Raw genomic sequence first — 7,225 nt, forward strand, 5'->3', positions numbered from 1 at the left:
CGTAACGTGCCGCAGAATAGTGCAGTGTAAATAAGGGTTAAGATATTTATTCATGATACAGTGTAGGTAGCTTCACTGACGATTACGGGAGTGTTATTAAAGAGCATATAATACTCGCACAGTTATTATGTTCTTTGGTAATGTAAATATTCTTTGCTCGTTTTTTTTTGTTTGAATAACTGAGGAAATGTAACTGTTTGATTTACTGCTCATCGTCAAACATTTCAAGAACATTCTTCCTCTCCTGAAAGATCTTCCTCTTCTCAGTGCCATCACAAGCCCCTACTGGCAACTCCTATCAACTTGAGAGACCTCTCAAGCCGTCTTAAATAACTGGGACAGTAAGAGTGATTCTTAGCTTTAAAAGAAATTTGATAACTTGCTTTTATACTACTAAGTAGGAGTAAATGTAATAAATTCTCAGCACTTAAAGGCACAATATGTAATTTTTCGCTGCTAGAGGGTGCATATTCAAAACAAAACAAAGAGACAAAGGCATAGTTTGATGACGCGTGACTGAATGTGGAATCATGGGAGTTGTGGTCTTCATCACCACATCCGATGCAATCCGACCTGGACTCAGGCAGAAATCATGTTCATGGATGAGCTAGTGATTTATTAACATAGTAGAATGAAGCAGGGTGAGGCTGAAAGCCGTCAAAGCGAAACGAGGTCGCTGAACGAGCGTGACACACGGCTCGAAAACAGCAGAGCATTTATTATACCACAGACAACTGCTTCCGTTCCTCCCGTTCATGCATATGTGGGGACAAAAAGCAGCACTGTTTTATCATACTAGAAACATTTGAAAGTTCTGTTATAGTGCTACTCTTTGCGGTCGTCACTGGTCTATTAAAACACACAACATATTAAAGCATCTTTGGTGTTTCCATGTTTTCTACAAAACTAAACAGGAAATCAAGGGTGTATAACGTCATTGGCAGGCAACACAATGACACTATGGACACAGTCTGTGTCACTAGTTAAAATTGCTTATTTCTCTGGATTCAAACATTCTTCGAAACATTTGGGATAGTGTAAGTACACAAGTCAGCAAAATATATAACACTGTTCAAGTGTTTTTTGGATATTTTAATAAAAAAAAAAAAGAAAAGAAAAATAATTAAAAAAAACTTACATATTGTGCCTTTAAGACTAAAATAGCACTTTGAGAAGCTTGATAAATACATGCCTTGAATATTATGATCTTGTGCTGATTCAAATCTCTTGCCATTTGTAATCGTTCTATAATGACAACACCTCTGATCTCAGTGAATGTATATATTTAAATCCTGCCAGGTTAGATTAAGTTGTCTCGCAGATCCAGACTTATGGCTGTCGGTCCACTTTTCCATTCAGTCTGATTGACATGCAAAGGGACCAGCCAGACTTTTTTGTACAATTTAGGGTGAAATAATTAATTCCACACTGGGGGAAACACATAGAAAAGGAAATATGTGTTGATGTTTTAAATATATTTAGGTAAAAGGTATTTTTTATGCATTGATAAATATACATATTTTTTGAATCACACAGCATGACATTTTACAACCTGAAGTTCATCTAGTCATAAAGTCGAATTATCTGATATTTTAAAAGGCTTGCTAACCTTGACACACAGGCAGATTGTGGAGACGTATGGCTTAAACATCACATTGATTTTGTGCAATGGCCTTGTTACCTCATTATTGAAACATTCTTGTATGTCTCCTGCTACATCCATGCAAATTGGTTGTATACACTGAGAGCTTCAGTCACATACAGGACCTGTTATCAGCTCTGCTCTAGAGGTATATAGAAAACAGCCACAGCGTCTGAACACTGGCCCATGAGAGGCAGAACAAACAGTTCAATCAAGGTACTGGCGGGATGAAAAGAGGTTCTGATTGATGTAGTGCCATAACCTTGAGTAGCGCATTACTGCAACCTTCATGAGAGAGAGAGAGCATGGTTCTTCACATCAGCCCCATCCAGAGAACAACGGCTTACAACCACTCCAGACTCCAGCAGAACATAGCCAAGCTCTATCGACTGATCATTAATGAGATTGGGTTAGTGGCAGAGATGGATTGAGGGAGAAAGAGAGCGAGAAAGACCTAAAGCTGCCCCTAAAAAGGTGCTTAGGTAAACAGTGTGATTAAGAGGTTGGTTAATCAGAGACCATCCATGTGCACTAATAGCTTTGCATTCAAAAAAAAAAAAAAAAAACATATTGGCCTTAGGATGAGGGCAATGCGTATTTTCTATTTCAGGTTTACACAACATTTTGTAGTGCATAAAAAACAAAAATAAACTTGTGGTCTGTCTCTTTACATGTCAGTAAGATGATCTTTTCCTGTCTGAGTCAATGGCTTTTGGCCTAAAATAGGCACAATGGACTAGGCTATGCTGATAGAGGCCCTCTGCATGTGTTAATAGCTCTACAGTAGGAAACAGAATGAATTGTGCTGCACTTGAGATGAAGACAAGCTCATATAATCTATTTCAGATTTACACACCCCTAAACAGCATGAACAAACAAAGCAATCTGCTATTTGTTCATTTACATGTCATTCAGACAGTTTCTTGCTGTCTAACTGGATGGGTTTAAGCCAGAATCAAGGTGCCTGATTTGGAACTTTTTTGTGTCACACTTCAGGATGGCACAGGCTCTTGCAGTGATTAGTCCAAACGTCTTGGACCCTGCTTCTGGCAGTTGCTGGCCTGGCACAGGTTGTCCTAGAAGTACAAGTGGGTCCACTGTCCTGCAGAGTTTAGCACCAACCCGATTCAAACACACTTGAACCAACTATTAAAGGTCTTCAGGATTGCTTGAAAATCACAGAGAGTAGGTTGAAGGTTGATTATATACAAATTATATACCTCCAGGACAACCTGTGCCAGGATGGCAATTGCCATTAGATAAACAGGAATGCTAACCGATAACTTTCTCCAGGTGTAATAAACCAGCAGTTCGCCACCCTGGTCCTGGAGGCCCCCAACAGTACACATTTTGGATGTGTCTCTCATCTGACACAAAATAATTTCAGGTCATGAAGTCTCTACTAACAAGCTGATGACTTGAATGATCAGGAAGACATGCAAAATATGCAGAGGAACCACAGACTAAGCTGAAAAGTGAGCCTGATGTTATGTTGATTTTCAAATGCCTTGCTATGGAAGACTAGGTTTGATGCAAAGGTCTTGTTACCTTATTTATTAAAACACCCTCATACCTCAGGGTGGCTTTCAGGAGGAAGTGAGGGGTTGGCATGGGCTCCGTTTGGTGGTGGGTGAGGATCTATTTGGCAGTCAAAAAGAGAAAGGGCACTTGCCTAGGGTGGAGAGGTGAATCAACCCACTTGGAAAAAAAAAATTGTCCACCAAGAGAAATTGTACATAAGGGGGCAAACAAAACATTAGATAGTGTGAATCTGAAATACGCACATGCAAGTCCCTGCAGACAAACAAAACAAGCTGTGAAAGAGAGAGATGAAGATGATATGGCAGAGTAAAAAAGGCAGGACGCTTCCTTTCTGTTCAGAGAAAGCATGTAGGTTTTAGAACCTACTAAAACACACATATACGGCCGCAAGAAATTTCGTATGCTAATCGCTCAGAGCCAACCATGGCCAAACTTTGAGTGGGTCAGGAATTTTACCTTATACACACAAGTAAACAGTAACCTTGTTATCTTTGTTGTGTATTTGCATTGTAGATGAACTGTAATTTTTGCATAATTAAAACTCCTTCTTCTAGATCACAAATATGACTATTTTGCTCCGCGGTTTGCGGCTTAAAATTCACACAGGGAAGAATGGACAAAATAAGTGTATGTTCCACAAATCTGCACATGCTCTCAACAACAGTGGAGAGGTAAAGAAATAGAGTGAGAGAGAGAAAGAGAGAGATACCAAGGGAATAAACACTGACTTCCTTTGAACGTGTTCCTGCTATATATTTCCCTTAGCTGGGGAAGTCTAGGGACCCAAGCTGGATCATTCTGGATTTGCTGATTCACTCAGCCTCTGTAGATACTGACGTGACACTTTTATATGGGTTTAAAGTGATCCAAATTAGTCGGAACCTGTCGCTGGTTTTCTGAAACGGGTCAACAGAGCTGCCCGGCTGCACTCAGCCCAGGCACAATCTCAGTGTCATGTTTTATTCATCCCATGTGAATGTGGTTGTGTGGGGTCTCCGCTCATGGGCAATATGGATGCTGCCTACTTCAGCCAAGCCCTGGCAACAAAACAAAGACACACACACACAACACGCACATACACACAGAATAGATCTCATATGGCACTGAATGGATGAAACAAGAGAAAATAACTTAAAAAGCCAAGGAACAGAACAACAATGGAGACAGCACATGTGAAAGTGTTAGAAGACTTGTTAATGCTAAAAGATTTCAGCACATTTTCGAACTCTAACCAGATTATAGGGCTGCACTGAATGTCTGTGTATGAGTGTGGAACCCAGCATTTTTAGATAGATAGATAGATAGATAGATAGATAGATAGATAGATAGACAGACTCAACCCAACTTTGGGTCAAATATGGACTAAAATGGGTTAAAAATGTAAAGCTACACTTTATTTTAAGGTGTCCTTGTTACAATGTAAATATACATATAAGTACTGAGTAAGAGTAATTAACTACATGCACTTACTATATGGTTAGGGTTAGGATTTGGGTTTGGCTTAGGGTTACTTGCATGCAATTATGCATAATGAATTGTTATTATAATAGTAAGTACATGTAATATGTGTAGGACACCTTATAAAGTGTTACCAAATTTACAAAAATATACAAAAAAAAAAATAAAAAAAAAAATTGACCCACCAGCTGGATTAGTCCATATTTGACCCAAAGCTGGGTTGAAACAACACAGCATTTTTTTAGAGTATAGATAGGTAAATAGCAAAATGACGTACTTTAGGTCTGACACACAAGTTTTGCTTAAAGGACAAAACTAAATCTCTGAAGTCATATAATAAGAAATTTACTATAGGTGTTAATTACTGATAAGCTTCTCTTCTGTGGAAGCTCTCAAATCTCATTTGTGTTCAAAGGATTAAAAAAAAAAAAAAAAAAAAAGTTGGACATATTTGACACCAAAACAGCACTGGATCAACTTCTCATGCAAAGCCTATTCATCAAAAAGTTATCTTATGGCTTCAGTAGAATCCAAAATAAGATTGACAATTAAATAAGACCATCCTTTTGTGCTTCACTGAAAAACTAACAGTATATGCGTTTGGTAAGACAAGAAGGTGAGTAATGACAGAATTTGTATACATTTTTACTTTACTTAAAGTTCTTTGTGTTTATCCCTATCCTTCTTGTTCTACTTTTTTTCAGTATATTATTTTCTTGTTCTTGCTACAGTATGTTATTTGTTTGCCAACACAAAACAATTTGGCCAAACCAATTAAGCACAATGAATTAAATTAATAGAGATAGAAGTTACATCAGCCACTCCACACACATTTACTAATGAGCAGGAATGATTTGATAGTGGAATATTTTCCACTACATTTCACCTTTAATTCAGTAATTGCAGCTGAGATGAGGGCATGGTTGGCGTGCTGGGTCCAGTTTGGAGTGTTAAAGTGCATCCCTGCAGATAGAGTCTCAAACACACGCTGGGGCTTTATGAGCCTTATTAATTATTCAGCATTTAGCATTATTCGGCATTGTCTATTACACAGAAACATTACCATGAAGACGCTAAACCTCATACAAATATAGCTATATGCACCCACAAGTTACAAGCTAATTACTTCCTCTCCCATGGGGAATGAATCTAACTTGAATTATTTTCTTACCCCACTGTTCTTGTTTAATGAGGTTTATACTTAAAACAAGAAAAAAAAATGCCAATGGGGTAGGAAAAATAAACTTAATAGAAGATATGTTCTCTGAAAAATGAAGACTTATTGTCTCATACCGTTTTGCTACTTAAGTAAATGTACCTTGTTTTAAGAAAAAAAAAATACTGATTAAGAAAGGATTTTGTGCAGTGTAGTCTTTTAAGCAGACAGACTGTAACTCATATTTGTGGGTTCATTCATTTGTCAGGTGTACATTGAGCCAGTCCTGTAAACACGTGCTTACATCACACCAGAACAAAGCGCCCATGAATACAAACCTTCAGCCGATCTCATTGTTTTTCCGAATACGACTCGCAGGGAGTCGCGGATAACCGTCACCACCCATAGTTTTCCATAAAACCAGCCCCACCGCCCCCCACCCCCTAAATCAAAACCTGATCGAATCACCTTAAACATCTACTATTATTCACCAAACACACATCTAGACAGACTTTCAAACAGCAGAAGGAAGAACTGAGAGGGAACAGGGATGTCTGAAGTGTCTCTCACACACAAACAGCTGAAACAAAAGCATTGAAAGACACCGGGGACTTACGTTCTGTCAGGTTTCTGCAGGACACCCGCGGGAAGAGATGTGGACAGCACGCTCCTCCACAAGCTGGACTGTCACACGCTCAGACTGAGAGACAGTTGTCCGCATGCACGCTGCTCTCTCTGTCATCCACGCAGCTGCGAGACAGAGTGTGTGTGTGTGTGTGCGAGCTGTGAGCACAGAGAGAGTCAATGCCACACACACACATACACCCTTGTCTGTTAAACTCTTGGGAGTTCAGCTCAAAGCGTACACACACACACAAGCACCCTGCAAAGACTGCAGTGGTGGTTTTGATCAAGCCAGGTTCTGGGAGCAGGTTTGGGATGACAGCCAGAGGGGAAGTTGTGTGCTTATGGTTGATAAGACTGCTCAGCTGTGGCAGACAAAAGGAATAATGTGAGGCTAATTGATCACTTGCTCCCTTTGCGCTTTATTTGTTCCTCACAATAACAGCCACGCGTGACAGGATATGAATCAATAGAGTGTGGCGATATATATCGAGGTGATTAGCCGACACAGACAATTTGGTTTCCCCAGAGCAAAGCATTACTGCAAGTTCTTTTATTTGAGTCCCGTGGCAAAGCACAATAAAGTGTTGTGAACATTTGAAAGGAGTTTGGGGCGGCGTAATTGGTGCTGTTGCACTGTTCTGAATTTGGCACTTTTAATAATCAGAGAATTATGACAGGAACGTAAAGAGTCCAGGTGTGAAATTAGCATTCAGACTTTGCCACATGGAGAGATGTGAGAGAATGAAAGCGCAGTTCTTGTCTTCAGGCTATTCTTGAGCTGTGAAACACAATAAGCCCAC

At 39.5% G+C, this 7,225-nt stretch overlaps 1 protein-coding gene across 1 annotated transcript in view; it reads right to left on the reverse strand.

Annotated features, from left to right (window-relative positions):
- The window catches only part of LOC109110051 (semaphorin-6D-like), a 128,942-nt gene extending 122,383 nt beyond the window's left edge, over positions 1 to 6,559 (reverse strand). The window contains exon 1 of the mRNA XM_042774951.1: positions 6,415 to 6,559. The gene's annotated coding sequence lies outside the window, so the exon portion shown is untranslated. The remainder of the gene's footprint in view (positions 1 to 6,414) is intronic.
- Between the last annotated feature and the right edge of the window lie 666 nt (positions 6,560 to 7,225).

Source organism: Cyprinus carpio, chromosome A18 (assembly GCF_018340385.1).
Source record: "Cyprinus carpio isolate SPL01 chromosome A18, ASM1834038v1, whole genome shotgun sequence".
Taxonomy (NCBI): Eukaryota; Metazoa; Chordata; class Actinopteri; order Cypriniformes; family Cyprinidae; genus Cyprinus; species Cyprinus carpio.